General features: G+C 46.6%; 2 long non-coding RNA genes across 3 annotated transcripts; one reads left to right on the top strand and one right to left on the bottom strand.

The window, feature by feature from the left end:
- Positions 1-1305: 1305 nt before the first annotated feature.
- On the bottom strand, positions 1306-13461 carry LOC308569825. 2 transcript variants are annotated; one of them, XR_014000888.1, is made up of 4 exons: positions 13395-13461; positions 12056-12149; positions 2838-4214; positions 1306-1609 (listed from the first exon to the last, which is right to left on the bottom strand). It is a non-coding gene; the product is annotated as an uncharacterized lncRNA (long non-coding RNA). The 2 variants fall into 2 exon arrangements; XR_014000889.1 differs by having other exon boundaries at positions 2838-4211.
- On the top strand, positions 2470-11998 carry LOC308569826. Its single transcript, XR_014000890.1, has 2 exons — positions 2470-2557; positions 9621-11998. It is a non-coding gene; the product is annotated as an uncharacterized lncRNA (long non-coding RNA).
- Positions 13462-15000: the final 1539 nt, after the last annotated feature.

Raw genomic sequence — 15000 nt, 5'->3', positions numbered from 1 at the left:
AGCAGGTGCTGCTGAGTTGTATTTGATTAAGGTGTGTCAGCATCTGGGTGTAGTATATAAAGAGCAGCACCTAGCTATCCCATTACCCTGGGGGATGGGTTGGTGGTTGGGTCATGTTTGTTTGTTAATGTATTTAGTGTAAATGGAGTTTTTGTTTTTCTTATTAAAACCTTCTTTAAGTTATTTTTGAGTCCTTTCCTTTTAATGCATGATCTCCCCAGCAAGCTCTCTGCAGCGTCACTATACTGCAAAAAGCCAACAACCCTAACCCTAACCCCGACCCTAACCCCCTAACCCTAACCCCTAACCCCAAAACCCTAACAACCCTAACCCTAAAACCACAACCCTAAACCCCTGCAAGGCATATGCAGGAGAACCACCACCATCCTTGGTTGTGCCGTCAGTGTTGCCCTATCAAATGGCACTTTTAAGGCAATTTAAACTGCAGCTGAAGTTGTGCCATGAAGCACACCTTGCCACCCCCTTTGCTGACTGGGAGCGGAGGAGGTGCTGCTTACAGTCTCCCCAGGAGCTTTGCAACAGTCAGGAGAAGGCCTGAAGCCTTCGGGGGGATTGTACATCTGCTAATAAAATTTAACGCTATTTCTCTTTATTCTTTCTGGAGCCCTTTCAAAAGAATAATGATGGTATATAAACCTGCTGAAAGGGACCCCAAGGGTCATCCAGTCCAAACCACTGCATGGCAGGAACATGCAGGAGTCCCTTATGGGGAAAATCCTGCAACTTTGGTTGTGCAACAAATCTTGCCCTCTTAAATGGCAAACCTCCCCTGCAGCTGCAAGTTCAGCCATGAAGCCAACATGGCCATCCATAATTCTTGACTAGAAACAAAGTAAGGGCTGCTTATATCCTTCATGGAAGCAGTTCGAAAGTCAATGGGAGGCCCTGACCCTGACCCCTAAGCCTAACCCCAAGCCTCTCCCTAACCCCAACCCTAATGATGACCCAAATCTTAACCCACAGACTTAGAGCAGCAGACTTACAACTTCTGACCTTTGACAAAGGTAAAGGGACCCCTGACCATTAGGTCCAGTCGTGGCCGACTCTGGGGTTGCGGTGCACATCTCACTTTACTAGCCGGCGAACATCTTCTGGGTCATGTGGCCAGCATGACTAAGCCGCTTCAGGCAAACCAGAGCACCACAGTTTAACCCACACTGCCACCTGCGTCCCTTCTTTCAGAACTTTGACCCCTAGTTAAAAACTAGACTTTGCATGCCCTTTATTACTTCTACCCCAAATTAGAATAGATTTTTCTGCGCCTGCAGACTCAGGTGCGCATTGCAGGGCACTCCCAAAACAAAACTGCCTTCGTGACCCAAAGCGTTAGGATTACGGTATAAAAACTATACTTTTTTGGAAGCCTGTTTATTCTGACTCGTTTCTACAATTGTGCATGCAGGTGCACACTGGTCTTGAAGAAAACCACAGCCCAATCCTGGCAAAAGCGCACTGCTTTAGGAGACAGGGGTCCTATCCAAACGCTCACCCTCTCAAACCCAGAAGATCCCAAGACAATTTGTCTCCTACCGTTCTCAGTATGGGTGCTGCTCCTCTTCCAGACAGGCGCTGAAGGTGGGATGAAGACCTTGTCCAACCCGATTGGGAGGCGGGAGGCAGAGCATTTCCTCCATCACCCCCTTCTGCCTGGAAGTGTGCGCAAGGAAGACCACTCACTTCAGAAACCCTTGTTTTCGCCCACCCTTTCCATGCCTAAGCAGGCTTCTGCCCAATGACACTAAGGAAGAATGCACAGCCCATACAGAGAAATCTCAGTGGGCCTGATTTCTTTCAGATGAACTGAAAGAGTAGGAGTATAAAACAGGCGAAATAAAGCAGCTAACAGGGAAGGGGAAGTACTTGGCCATCATACAATTAACAGGAAGTTATGTTTCCCTGTTTCTTCTTTCTGAAGCACATTCCAAAGAATATGATGCTACATAAATATATCTGGAAGGGACCCCAAGGGTCATCCAGCCCAACCGACTGCAAGGCGGGAATATGCAGGAAAAACACCACCAACCTTTATTGTGCTGTCAGTGTGGCCCTATCAAATGGCACTTTTAAGGCACTTTAAACTGCAGCTGCAAGTTGTGCCATGAAGCACCCCTTGCCATCCCCTTTTCCTGACTGGGAGCGAAAGAGGTGCTGCTTACAGTCTCCCCAGGAGCATTTCAACAGTCAGGAGGCCTGAAGCCTTCGGGGGCATAGTACATCTATTAAGAACATTTAACACTATTTCTCTTTCTTCTTTTTGAAGCCCTTTCCAAAGAATAATGATGGTATATAAACCTCTGAAATGCACCCCAGGGGTCATCCAGTCCAACCCGCTGCATGGCAGGAATATGCAGGACACCCTTATGGGGAACAATCCTGCAACCTTGGTTGTGCAGCAAATCTTGCCCTCGTAAATGGCAAACCTCTCCTGGAGCTGCAAGGTCACAAATTGTCCAGCTTGCTTTGCATCTGGCTAGAAGTACCTTTTTCATTAGAGAAAACATCTCATAAAGAGATTTTTCCCCAGCTGCGGCCTCAGGTATGCCTTGCAGGGCATCCCAAAACAAAACTGCCTTCCTGACCCGGGTCTTAGGGGAATTAGGGTTAGGGGATAAAGACTGTAATTTTTTGGAAGCCTGTTTATTCTGACACTGATGTTGGTGAATGAAACCACAGACTGATCCTGGTGCAAGCGCAGGAAACAGGGGTCCCATCCCAACGCTCACCCCCTCAAACCCAGAAGATTTCAAGACAATTTGGCTCCTACCGTTCTCTGTATGGATGCTGTTCCTCTTCCGGGCAGGTGCTGAAGGTGGGACCTTTTCTGTCATGATTAGGGAGGGAAGACAGATTAGGGGGGAGAAGGCAGAGCGTTCTCTCCATCTCCCCCTTCTGCCCTGAAGTGTGCGCAGGGAAGCCCACTCATTTCAGAAACCCTCGTTCCCCCCACCATGTAGGAGTAGGCTTGTGCCCAAAACATAAGGGTGGTAATAAATCCACAAAATCTAACATTAAGGAACGAAGCACAGAGAATTATCAGTGCACCCAATTTCTTTCAGATGAACTGAAAGAGTAGGGGTATAAAAGACGCACCCATCGTTTGTACTGCATCGTTTACTCCACAAATGTGTTTCTTCTTTCTCAAGCACATTCCAAAGAATCATATGATACTGCATATATATCTATATCTGGAATGGACCCCAAAGGTCATCCAGCCCAGCCCACGGCAAGGCAGAAATATACAGAAGCACCACCAACCAACCTTGGTTGTGCCATCAGTGTTGCCCTATGAAATAACACTTTTAAGGCACTTTAAACTGCAGCTGCAAGTTGCGCCATGAAGCACACCCTGCCACCCCCTTTTCCTGACTGGGAGCGGAGGAGGTGCTGCTTACAGTCTCCCCAGGAGCATTTCAACAGCCAGGAGGCCTGAAGCCTTCGGGGGGATTGTACATCTGCTAAGAACATTTATGCCTCCAGAAAAGGGGAAAAACCATGAGCCTGCTCTAAAGGAATGCTCATGAGTGTATAAAGTGTTTTTTGTTTAAAACACCTCTCTTAACATTACAAACTGCTGCAAATTTCCAAAACGCATAAATCCATGCCAGTATTTCTCGATGTAAATGATTCAACTGGCTTTTGGTTTGGGCCCCGTTGCAGGGGCTCAGCCCACTTAGTCTTGTGCCATTGGGGCTCCCAGCCTAGGTGCATGGCGGGGGACAGGCTTATATCTTTGCACAGTTGAATTTTAAGGACTGACACACACAAACGCACCCCAAAACTGCATTAAGAGATTACTAAATGCTAGGGTTTCAATTTTTAGAGCGACTGTGAGAAAATACAATCTCCCTGACCATCAAGCAATAGAGACTTTTCTCTGGGAGGTTGCCAGGGTTACGGGTGTGAGGAGAGGAAAAGAGACACCTCCACCAGCTGTTTGAGCTGAAATCCACCTTTGGAGAGGCAGGCAGCACCTCTGAAAAGGACTAACGGTCTTACCGATTTAGAGAGATGGCTAGGTATTTCCCACGGTTCCCTTTGCTCCTTGCTGCGAAGAAGCGTTTCCGGTGGATGGAAGTGGACTTAGGCAGATGTGACATTCGGCATTAAGGAGTAAAGCAGAGCCCATGCAGGCAGCCCATCTTTTTCCACTGCTGCCTTGCCTCTATTTCTTCTTTCCTTTCGCTGCCACGCTGCTGGGCGAATCAGGTGTTTGGTTAAAGGAGCTGTTTGGATCAAAAGATCCCCGTTCTCCCTCTAGCCACTCTTCTCCCCCTCTTTGACCCGCAAAACTGCCCCCTTCCTTCTCCTCCCCCTTTTTGGGAGCAGGAATTTAGCACGGTCCATAGAGACCTGAGAAATAACAGGGGGGCAGATTTTTTTCAGAACTGAAAGAGGGGTCCATGTAAAAACAGGCACAGGATCCGCCAAGATCAAATTAATGTGAAGGAATAATAAGGGAGCTCAAAGGAAGTGAGGCTTCTTTCCCATCATACAACTAACTATAAGGAGCGCTATTTCTCTTTCTTCTTTCTGAAGCCCTTTCCAAAGAATAATGATGGAATATAAACCTCTGGAAGGGACCCCAAGGGTCATCCAGTCCAACCCGCTGCATCACAGGAACATGCAGGAGTCCCTTACGGGGAACCATCCTGCAACCTTAGTTGTGCAGCAAATGTTGCCCTCTTAAATGGCACTTTAAAGTTTGCTTAGGTATAGTTTAGGGATCCACACCTCTGCTACATCCGCCCTGGGAGCATTTCAACCGTCAGGGGGAGGCCCTGACCGCTAACCCCAACCCTAACAATGACCCAAACCCCAACGCCTGCACTTACAACAGCAGACTTACACCTTCTGACCTTTGTTAAAGGCAAAAGGACCCCTGACCATTAGGTCCAGTCACAGACTCTGGGGTTGTAGCTCTCATCTCACTTTACTCGCCAAGGGGGCCAGCATACAGCTTCCGGGTCATGTGGCCAGCAGGACTAAGCCGCTTCTGGCAAACCAGAGCAGCGCAAGGAAATGCAGTTTACCATCCCGCCGAAGCGGTACCCATTTATCTACTTCCACTTTGGCGTGCTTTCAAGCTGCCATGTTGGCAAGAGCAGGGACCAAGCAAAGGGAGCTCACCCCGTCGCGCAGATTCGAACCACCGACTTTCTGATCGCCAAGTCCTAGGCTCTGTGGTTTAACCCACAGCGCCACCCGCATCCCGTAACTTAAAAGAATGCTATTTCTGTTTCATCTTTCTCAAGCACATTCCAAACAATCATATGATGCTGCATATATATCTATATCTGGAAGGGACCCCAAGGGTCATCCAGCCCAGCCCACAGCAAGGCAAGAATATGCAGGAGACCCAGCAGCCTTGGTTGTGCCATCAGTGTTGCCCTATGAAATGACACTTTTAAGGCAATTTAAACTGCAGCTGCAAGTTGCGCCATAAAGCACACCCTGCCATCCCCTTATCCTGACTGGGAGCGGAGGAGGTGCTGCTTACAGTCTCCCCAGGAGCATTTCAACAGTCAGGAGGAGGCCTAAAACCTTCAGGGGGATTGTACATCTGCTAAGAACATTTATACCCCAAGAAACGGAAACAACCATGAGCCTGCTCTAAGGGATTGCTCGAAAGTGTATAAAGTGTTTTTTGTTTAAAACACCTCTCTTAACATTAGAAACTGCTGCAAATGTCCAAAACGCATACATCCGTGCCAGTGTTTGTGAATGTAACGGATTCAACTGGCTTTTGGCTTGGGCCCATTGCAGGGGCTCAGCCCACTTAGTCTCATGCCGTTGGGGCTCCCAGCCTATGTGAATAGCGGGGGACAGGCTTAAATCTTTGCACAGTTGAACTTTAAGGACTGACACACAGAAACACCCCCAAACTTTATTAAAACATTACTAAATGCTAGGGTTTCCATTTTTGGAGAGACCATGGGAAAGTGCAATCTCCCTGAACATCGAAGAATAGACTCTGTTCTCTGGGAGGTTGCCAGGGTTACGGGTGTGAGGATAGGAAAAGAGACACTTCAACCAGCTGTTTGAACTGAAATCCTCCTTTGGAGAAGGCAGGCTGCCCCTGTAGAAAGGGCCAGGCCTTGGGGAGGTGTAGCGACTGTGCAGTCTTACCAATTTAGAGAGATAGCTAGGTATTTCCCAACGTTCCCTTTGCTCCTTGCTGCCAAGAAGTGTTTCCAGTAGATGGAAGTGGACTTAGGCAGAGGTAGCATTCGGCCTTAAGGAATAAATCAGAGCCCATGCAGGCAACCCATCTTTTCCAACTGCTGCCTTGCCTATTTTTCTTCTCTTTCCTTTCACTGCCACGCTGCTGGGCGAATCAGGTGTTTGGTTAAAGGAGCTGTTTCGGACTTGTCTCAAAAGATCCCCTTTCCCCCTCTCACCCCACAAAGCAAGCAGCAGGACGGCCCCTCTGCTCCCTCCATCAGGCAAAACTTCCCCCTTCCTTCTACTCCCCCTTTTTCAGAGCAAGAATTCAGCACAGCCCATAGAGACCTGAGAAATAACGGGGGGGGGGGGGACTGAATAGGGGTCCGTGTAAAAACAGGCAAAGGATCTGCAAGCTCCAATTAACGTGCAAGGAATAATAAGAGAGCTCACAGGAAGTGAGGCTACTTTCCCATCATACAAGTAACTTTGAGGAACACTATTTCTCTTTCTGAAGCCCTTTCCAAAGAATAACGATGGTATGTAAACCTCTGGAAGGGACCCCAAAAGTCATGCAGTCCAACCTGCTGCTTCGCAGGAACATGCAGGAGTCCCTTATGGGGAATAATCCTGCAAACTTGGTTGTGCAGCAAATGTTGCCCTCTTAAATGGCACACCTCTCCTGCAGCTGCAAGTTCAGCCAGGAAGCCAACATGGCCATCCACTATTCTTGACTGGAAAAAGAGGAAGTGCTGCTTACATCCTCCCTGAGAGCACTAAGATAAAGGGACCCCTTACCATTAGGTCCAGTCACGGATGACTCTGGGGTTCCAACGCTCATCTCGCTTTCTTGCACGACAGAGCCGGCATACAGCATGACTAAGCCACTTCTGGCGAACCAGAACAGCGCACAGAAATGCCGTTTACCATCCCGCCGGAGCGATACCCATTTATCTACTTGTACTTCGAACTGCTAGGTTGGCAGGAGCAAGGACCCTGCAAAGGGAGCTCACTCCGTCGCGGGGATTCGAACCGCCAACCTTCTGATCGCCAAGTCCTAGGCTCTGTGGTTTAACCCACAGCGCCACCTGCATCCTGTAACTTAAAGGAATGCTATTTCTGTTTCATCTTTCTCAAGCACATTCCAAACAATCATATGATGCTGCATATATATCTATATCTGGAAGGGACCCCAAGGGTCATCCAGCCCAGCCCACGGCAAGGCAGGAATATGCAGGAGACCCAGCAGCCTTGGTTGTGCCATCAGTGTTGCCCTATGAAATGACACTTTTAAGGCAATTTAAACTGCAGCTGCAAGTTGCGCCATGAAGCACACCCTGCCATCCCCTTATCCTGACTGGGAGCGGAGGAGGTGCTGCTTACAGTCTCCCCAGGAGCATTTCAACAGTCAGGAGGAGGTCTGAAGCCTTCAGGGGGATTGTGCATCTACTAAGAACATTTATGCCTCCAGAAAAGGGAAAAAACCCATGAACCTGCTCTAAGGGAATACTCATGAGTATATAAAGTGCTTTTCTTTAAAACACCTCTCTTAACGTTACAAACTGCTGCAGATTTCCAAAATGCATACAAATACGTGCCAGTATTTGTCAATGTAAATGATTCAACTGGCTTTTGGTTTGGGCCCCTCTTGCAGGGGCTCAGCCCACTTAGTCTCATGCCATTGGGGCTCCCAGCCTAGGTGCATGGCAGGGGACAGGCTTATATCTTTGCACAGTTGAATTTTAAGGACTGACACACACAAACGCACCCCAAAACTGCATTAAGAGATTACTAAATGCTAGGGTTTCAATTTTTAGAGCGACTGTGAGAAAATACAATCTCCCTGACCATCAAGCAATAGAGACTTTTCTCTGGGAGGTTGCCAGGGTTACGGGTGTGAGGAGAGGAAAAGAGACTTTTCAACCAGCTGTTTGAGCTGAAATCCTCCTTTGGAGAAGGCAGGCTGCACCTCTGGAAAGGGCCAGGCCTTGTGGAGGTGTAGGGACTGTGCGGTCTTACCAATTTAGAGAGATAGCTAGGTATTTCCCAACGTTCCCTTTGCTCCTTGCTAAGCTTTTCCAGGGGATGGAAGTGGGCTGCCGTGCCTCTTTTTCTTCTCTTTCCTTTGGTGGCCACGCTGCTGGGCGAATCAGGTGTTTGGTTAAAGGAGCTGTTTGGGACTTGTGCCCAAAGATCCCCGTTCCCCCTCTCGCCCCACAAGACGGCAGCAGGAGGGCCCTGGCACTGGCTACTTTGGGGCACTGGCATCTCAAAAGATTCCCTCTTCTCCCTCCCTCCGTCAGGCGAAGCTTCCCCTTCTCCTTCCCTTTTTGGGGATCAGGAATTCAGCAAGCCCCATAGAGACCTGAGAAATAAAAGGAGGGCAGATTTTTTTCCAGAAGAACTGAAAGAGGGGTCCGTGTAAAAATATGCACAGGATCTGCCAAGCTCCAATTAACGTACAAGGAATAACAAAGGAGCTCACAGGAACCAAGGCTTCTTTCCCATCATACAACTAACTTTAAGAAACGCTATTTCTCTTTCTTCTTTCTGAAGCCCTTTCCAAAGAATAATGATGGAATATAAACCTCTGGAAGGGACCCCAAAGGTCATCCAGCCCAACCCACTGCATCGTAGGAACATGCAGGAGTCCCTTATGGGGAATAATCCTGCAAACTTGGTTGTGCAGCAAATGTTGCCCTCTTAAATGGCACATCTCTCCTGCAGCTGCAAGTTCAGCCATGAAGCCAACATGGCCATGCACTATTCTTGACTGGAAACAGAGGAAGTGCTGCTTACATCCTCCCTGGGAGCATTTCAACTGTCAGGGGGAGGCCCTGACCCTGATCCCGAAGCCTAACCCCAACCCTAACAATGACCCAAACCCCAACCGCTAGACTTACAACAGCAGACTTACAACTTCTGACCTTTGTCAAAGGTAAAAGGACCCCTGACCATTAGGTCCAGTCGTGGCAGACTCTGGGGTTGCAGTGCACATCTCACTTTATTAGCCGGCGCACATCTTCCGGGTTATGGGGCCAGGATGACTAAACCACTTCTAGCGAACCAGAGCAGAGCACAGAAACGCCGTTTACCTTCCTGCCTGAGCGGTACCTATTGATCTCCTTGCACTTTAACGTGCTTTCGAACTGCTAGGTTGGCAGGAGCAGGGACCCAGCAACGGGAGCTCACCCCATCGCACGGATTAGAACTGCCAACCTTCTGATCGGCAAGTCCTAGGCTCTGTGGTTTAACCCACAGCGCCACCCGCGTCCCTTCTTTCTGACCTTTGACCCCTAGTTAAAAACTAGACTTTCCGTGGCCTTCTTTACTCCAACCCCAAATTGTCCAGGTTGTTGTGCACTTGTCTAGAAGTACCATTTTCATTAGGGAAATGAAGAGATTTTCCTGCACCTGCAGCCTCAGAGCATAGGCAGGTGTGCATTGCAGGGCAGTCCCAAAACAAAGCTGACTTCCTGACCCCAGGATTAGGGGAATTTGGGAATTTAGGGTAGAAAGAAAATACTTTTTGGGAAGCCTGTTTATTCTGACTCGTTTCTACAGTTGTGTATGCACTGCACACTGGTGTTGGTGAAGAAAACCCTCACCCCTCCTTACCCAGAAGATTCCTGGACAATCTGGCTCCTACCGTTCTCTGTATGGGTGCTGCTCCTCTTCCGGGCAGGCACTGAAGGTGGGACTTTGTCCGCCATGATTAGGTAGGGAAGACAGATTAGGGGAGAGAAGGTAGAGCATTCCCTTTATCTCCCCCTTCTGCCCTGAAGTGTGTGCAGGGAAGTCCACTCATTTCAGAAACCCTCCCTTTCCCCCACCCTTTTGTTTTCCATGCCTAAGTAGGCTTATGCCCGAAACATATGGGTGATAATAGATCCACAGAATCTGACATTAAGGAACACAGCAAACCTGCGGGCCTGATTTCTTTCAGATGAACTGAGGAGTATATAACAGGCACCCACCTTTTGTATTGCTATGCAAGACAGAATAAAGTAGCAGGCTGGGAAGGGGAAGTTGTTGGCCATCATACAACTAACCGGGAGGTATGTTTTTCTGGTTCTGCTTTCTGTGGCACTTTGCAGCTCTTAGGAATATACAGGCGTCTCTTATGGAGATCCCCCTGCAACCTTGGTGCTCATACTAAGCACTCACATCCTATGATGCTGCATATATATCTATATCTGGAAGGGACCCCAAAGGTCATCCAGCCCAGCCCACGGCAAGGCAGGAATATGCAGGAGAACCACCAACATTGGTTGTGCTGTCAGTGTTGCCCTATGAAATGGCACTTTTAAGGCACTTTAAACTGCAGCTGCAAGTTGCGCCATGAAGCACCCCTTGCCACCCCCTTTTGCTAACTGGGAGCGGAGGAGGTGCTGCTTACAGTCTCCCCAAAAGCTTTTCAACAGTCAGGAGGAGGCCTGAAGCCTTCGGGGGGATTGTACATCTGCTAAGAACATTTATGCCTCCAGAAAAGGAAACAACCATGAGCCTGCTCTAAGGGAATGCTCATGAGTGTATAAAGTGTTTTTCTTTAAAACACCTCTCTTAACATTACAAACTGCAGCAAATGTCCAAAACGCAAACATCCGTGCCAGTGTTTGCCAATGTAAATGATTCAACTGGCTTTTAGTTTGGGCCCCTCTTGCAGGGGCTCAGCCCACTTAGTCTCGTGCCATTGGGGCTCCCAGCCTGGGTGCATAGCGGGAGACAGCCTTAAATCGTTGCTTCGCCCCTGCTGTGGAGCACACTGCACAGTTGATTTTTAAGGGCTGACACACACAACCACCCCCAAACTGTATTCTGAAGCACTTTCCAAAGAATCCTATGATGGTGGGTGAGTGGGTGAGTATATATCGGGAAGGGACCCCAAGGGTCATTCAGTCCAACCTGCTACAAGGCAGGAATCCACCCTTCTGCAGCTGCAAGTTCGGTTCCGCCAGGAAGCCCCGCTTGCCATCCCCTTTATTCCTGCCTGAAGTTCTCGGGCTGATTGCAGATATGCTAACCTCCAGGCCAAGGAAAAACCATGAGCCTACTCTGAAGACTGATAAATGTAGAAAGTGCTTTTCTTTAGAGCACCTCTCTTAACATTGCAAGCTTATGCAAGTGTCCCAAACTGGTGTCAAGTTGCTGGTTTGTAAATATTAAATATTCCTACTTTATTGATCTGAATTACTCAAACGGCTTTTAGTGCTGCCCACTACAGCAGGGGCTGGTCCCCATTTCTTCTTGTGCTGTTCAATTCAGAGTATCTGCTCAAAAAATCAAACAGAAAGCAATGGGGGTTGCCCTTAAGGCTGGGGCGAGAGGGCAAACTGGGTCTTCTAGACCCAAACTGGGTTTTGGATGCTCCATTAGACAAACCAGCCAGCTCTGCCTCACTAATTATCTGGGCTTCCTTGCAAATTAATTCTCTTTTTTAATTTATGCCTCTTCCAAAACATTTATCTTAAGATTTAACGTGCAAGTGTACCACTTTTGGATCTCTGGTTGGATTATGTGGATAAATCGAGAGATGAAAAATCGGTGCCTTGAGTAATTACCTGGTTCAAGCAATGGTTCAACTGCAGAAATTAAGTTTCCAACCCATTGCTTTGTCACCTTCTGACAGCCTAACAAGAACAGGGAAAAATAGACATACCTCACCAGCATAGGAGAAGCCAGGAGGCTCTAGCCTACCCCAATCAAATAAATAAAATTATTCTACTATATTTTTACTGTACTGTACTGTGGTGGTTACGGGGGATGGGGCCAAGCCCCACTTGGGTGGGTGTAATATATCAGGAGTGGTTTTTTTTTTAAATGTTCTTATATGTTATATGTTAATATGTCTTTCTATTTTTTTCCATTTTACCTTCATGACTTTTCCGACATCTTCTCTTCTCCCTTCATCACGCGAAGTTTCCTCCTCCTCCTCCTTTTCAGAACAGGAATTCAGCAGAGCAGACCTAAGAAATATCAATAATGTCAATTATTTTCCCAAGAAGGGAAAGAGGGGTCCCCGTCCAAGCAGACCTAGAATATGTCCAGCCCAGATTCCAATGGAAGAAAGAATCAAGTGGGAAAGGAGCCTCCCTTCCCTAGGAGCCATCATACGGTCTAACTGGAAGAAATGTGTTTCTCTTCTTTATTTTTCCTTGTTTCTTCTTTCTTAAGTACTTCCCCAAGAATCACATAATGGTGCATCTAGCTGGAAGGGACCCCAAGGGTCATCCAGTCCAACCCGCCGCAACGCAGGAATCTGCGAAAGAACCAGAAGGGTTCATTTAATAATAATAATAATAAGTGGAGGAATTGGGATCTGGAGGAATTAGCTGGTTACAAAAGCACCACTTCAAGCAGTTTTCAATACATTAAGGGCGGCCTGAGGGGGAAAGCAATGGAGATCTGCACTTTATTTTAAATAAAGAATAAATTATTATCATTATTGCTTCTCCCCGCAATTCCAATATATAAAAATAGTATACTACTAAGGCTTAGGGGGGAAGAGGCCATGTCCCCCTTGGGTGGCTGTGATTTATGATAATAATAATTTAACATTTAATTATATTAATAATGTATTGCTATTTCCCAGCCATCAACAGAATATTTTTTTAAAACTGACAAAACATCATACACTACAAACTTCCCTCACCCTTTTAAAATAATAACAATAATAATAAAATTAATGATAATAATAATGTGTTACTCTTTCCCAGTCACCAAGAGTATTTTAAAAAACGATAAAATGACAAATTTCCCTCACCCTTTTATAATAATAAAATTAATGATAATAATAATTATGTATTACTCTTTCCCAGTCACCAAGATTATTTTAAAAGCCATAAAACGACAAATTTCCCTCACCCTTTTTGAATATTAATAAAATTAATGATAATAATAATGTGTTGCTCTTTCCCAGTCACCAAGAGTATTTTAAAAAACGATAAAACGACCAATTTCCCTCACCCTTTTATAAGAATACCCACTACAATAATGATTACAATTTAATAATGAAGGATAATCCTCATTTCTTCCCCTTCCCCAACAGAATATTAAATAATTCGACAAAACGTAATATGTTACAAACTTCCCTCAGCCTTTTCTAATAAGAATAAGAATAATTGAAAAAGCCATGAGGATCATCCTTTCTTCTTCTTCTTTCCCGCCCGCTCCCCACAAGAGAGAGAGAGAGTCTCCCAGACTCGACCAACCTCACGCGCTTCCTTCCACAAAATGGCGACGGAGACGCTGAGGAGAACACGCGCCCAAGGCCTGGCCACGCCCACAGCCCGACCTGGGATTGGCCCAAAGGCCGACCTATCGCCGCCGAGCTTACTGCTGCTGCGACTGCTGGGCGCGTGCGCTGAGCGAGGGGGTTCCTAGGGCGGCCATTTTGGACCAGGGCAACAGAAAGGGCAGAAGAGGCGCCCCCGCTGCCATGTTGGTGGAGGGCCTTCGGCCGCGATAGGTCGGCCTTTGGGCCAATCCCAGGCCGGGCTGTGGGCAGGGCCAGGCGTTTTCCGCTCTTTCTCCTCCCAGCTGTTTCTCAGCTGCTTCTCCTCAGCTGTTTCCCACGCCCAGCAGTTTTGGCGCGTTTTTATTACAATAAAGGATTATTAGCAGCGCTTTTTAAATTATTTTTATTTTTAGTATTGGAAAAGGCGTGGTGAAGTTTGCCATACAGTATGTGTTGTCCCGTTTTTAATATTCTGTGGGGAGCAGCTGGGGAAGGGGAATAAATGAGGATTCTCCTTCATTTTTCAATGGTTCTCATTATAATTCTAATGGTTATTCTGCTAAAAGGGTGAGGGAAGTTTCTAGTATATGATGTTTTCTCGTTTTTTTAAAAAAATACTGTTGGTGGCTGGAAAACAGTAATAAATTATTGTTATTAAATGTTAAATTATTATTAATCACACCCACCCAAGGGGGACACCCTAAGCCTTAACGGTATAGTATTTCTATTTATTCGAATTGGGGGGAGAAGCAACTCCAGAGGAACTGGCTGTGATAAGAAGAATTCTGTTTATTCTTTATATAAAATAAAACTTCCCATCTCCATTGCTTTCCCTCTCAGGCTGCCTTGAAAACTGTATTGGAAACTGGAGCTGAACAGTGTATTGTGCAGAGGAAGCACAGCTTGGTTTTGGAACCAGCTAATTCCTCCAAATCCCAATTCCTCCACTTATTATTATTATTATTATTATTATTATTATTATCATCATTATTAAATGAACCCTTGTGGTTCCTTCGCAGATTCCTGCCTTGCAGCGGGTTGGACTGGATGACCCTTGAGGCCCCTTCCAGCTAGATGCACCATAATAATAATAATAATAATAATAATAATAATAATAATAATAATAATAATAAATAATATATGATTCTTGGGAAAGGGGTTCAGAAAGAAGAAACAGGGGGGAAAGCACATTTCTTCCCGTTTGTTGTCTGCTGGCTCCTTTCCCACTTGATTCTTTCTTCCACTGCAATCTGGGCTTGAAATATTCTAGGTCTGCTTGGACGGGGACCCCTCTTTCCCTTCTTGGGAAAATAATGGACATTATTGATATTTCTTAGGTCTATATGCTGAATTCCTGCTCTGAAAAGGAGGAGGAGGAGGAGGAAGCTTCGCCTGACGAAGGGAGAAGAGGAGCTGGAGGAAAAGTCAGCTGCAGGCATGAAGGTAAAAGGGAAAAAATAGAAATAGAAATTAACATACAACACATAAGAACATTTTGAAACCACCCCAGTCCTGATATATCCCACCGACCCCCCTAACCAGCACAGTAAAAATTGATTCTTTCACCTATCAATTTATCC

Source organism: Podarcis bocagei (genome assembly GCF_964188305.1).
Source record: "Podarcis bocagei genome assembly, chromosome: 12".
Classification (NCBI taxonomy): Eukaryota; Metazoa; Chordata; class Lepidosauria; order Squamata; family Lacertidae; genus Podarcis; species Podarcis bocagei.
The sequence above is the reverse complement of the archived record's forward strand: the minus strand, read 5'-3'. Positions and strand labels throughout refer to the sequence as shown.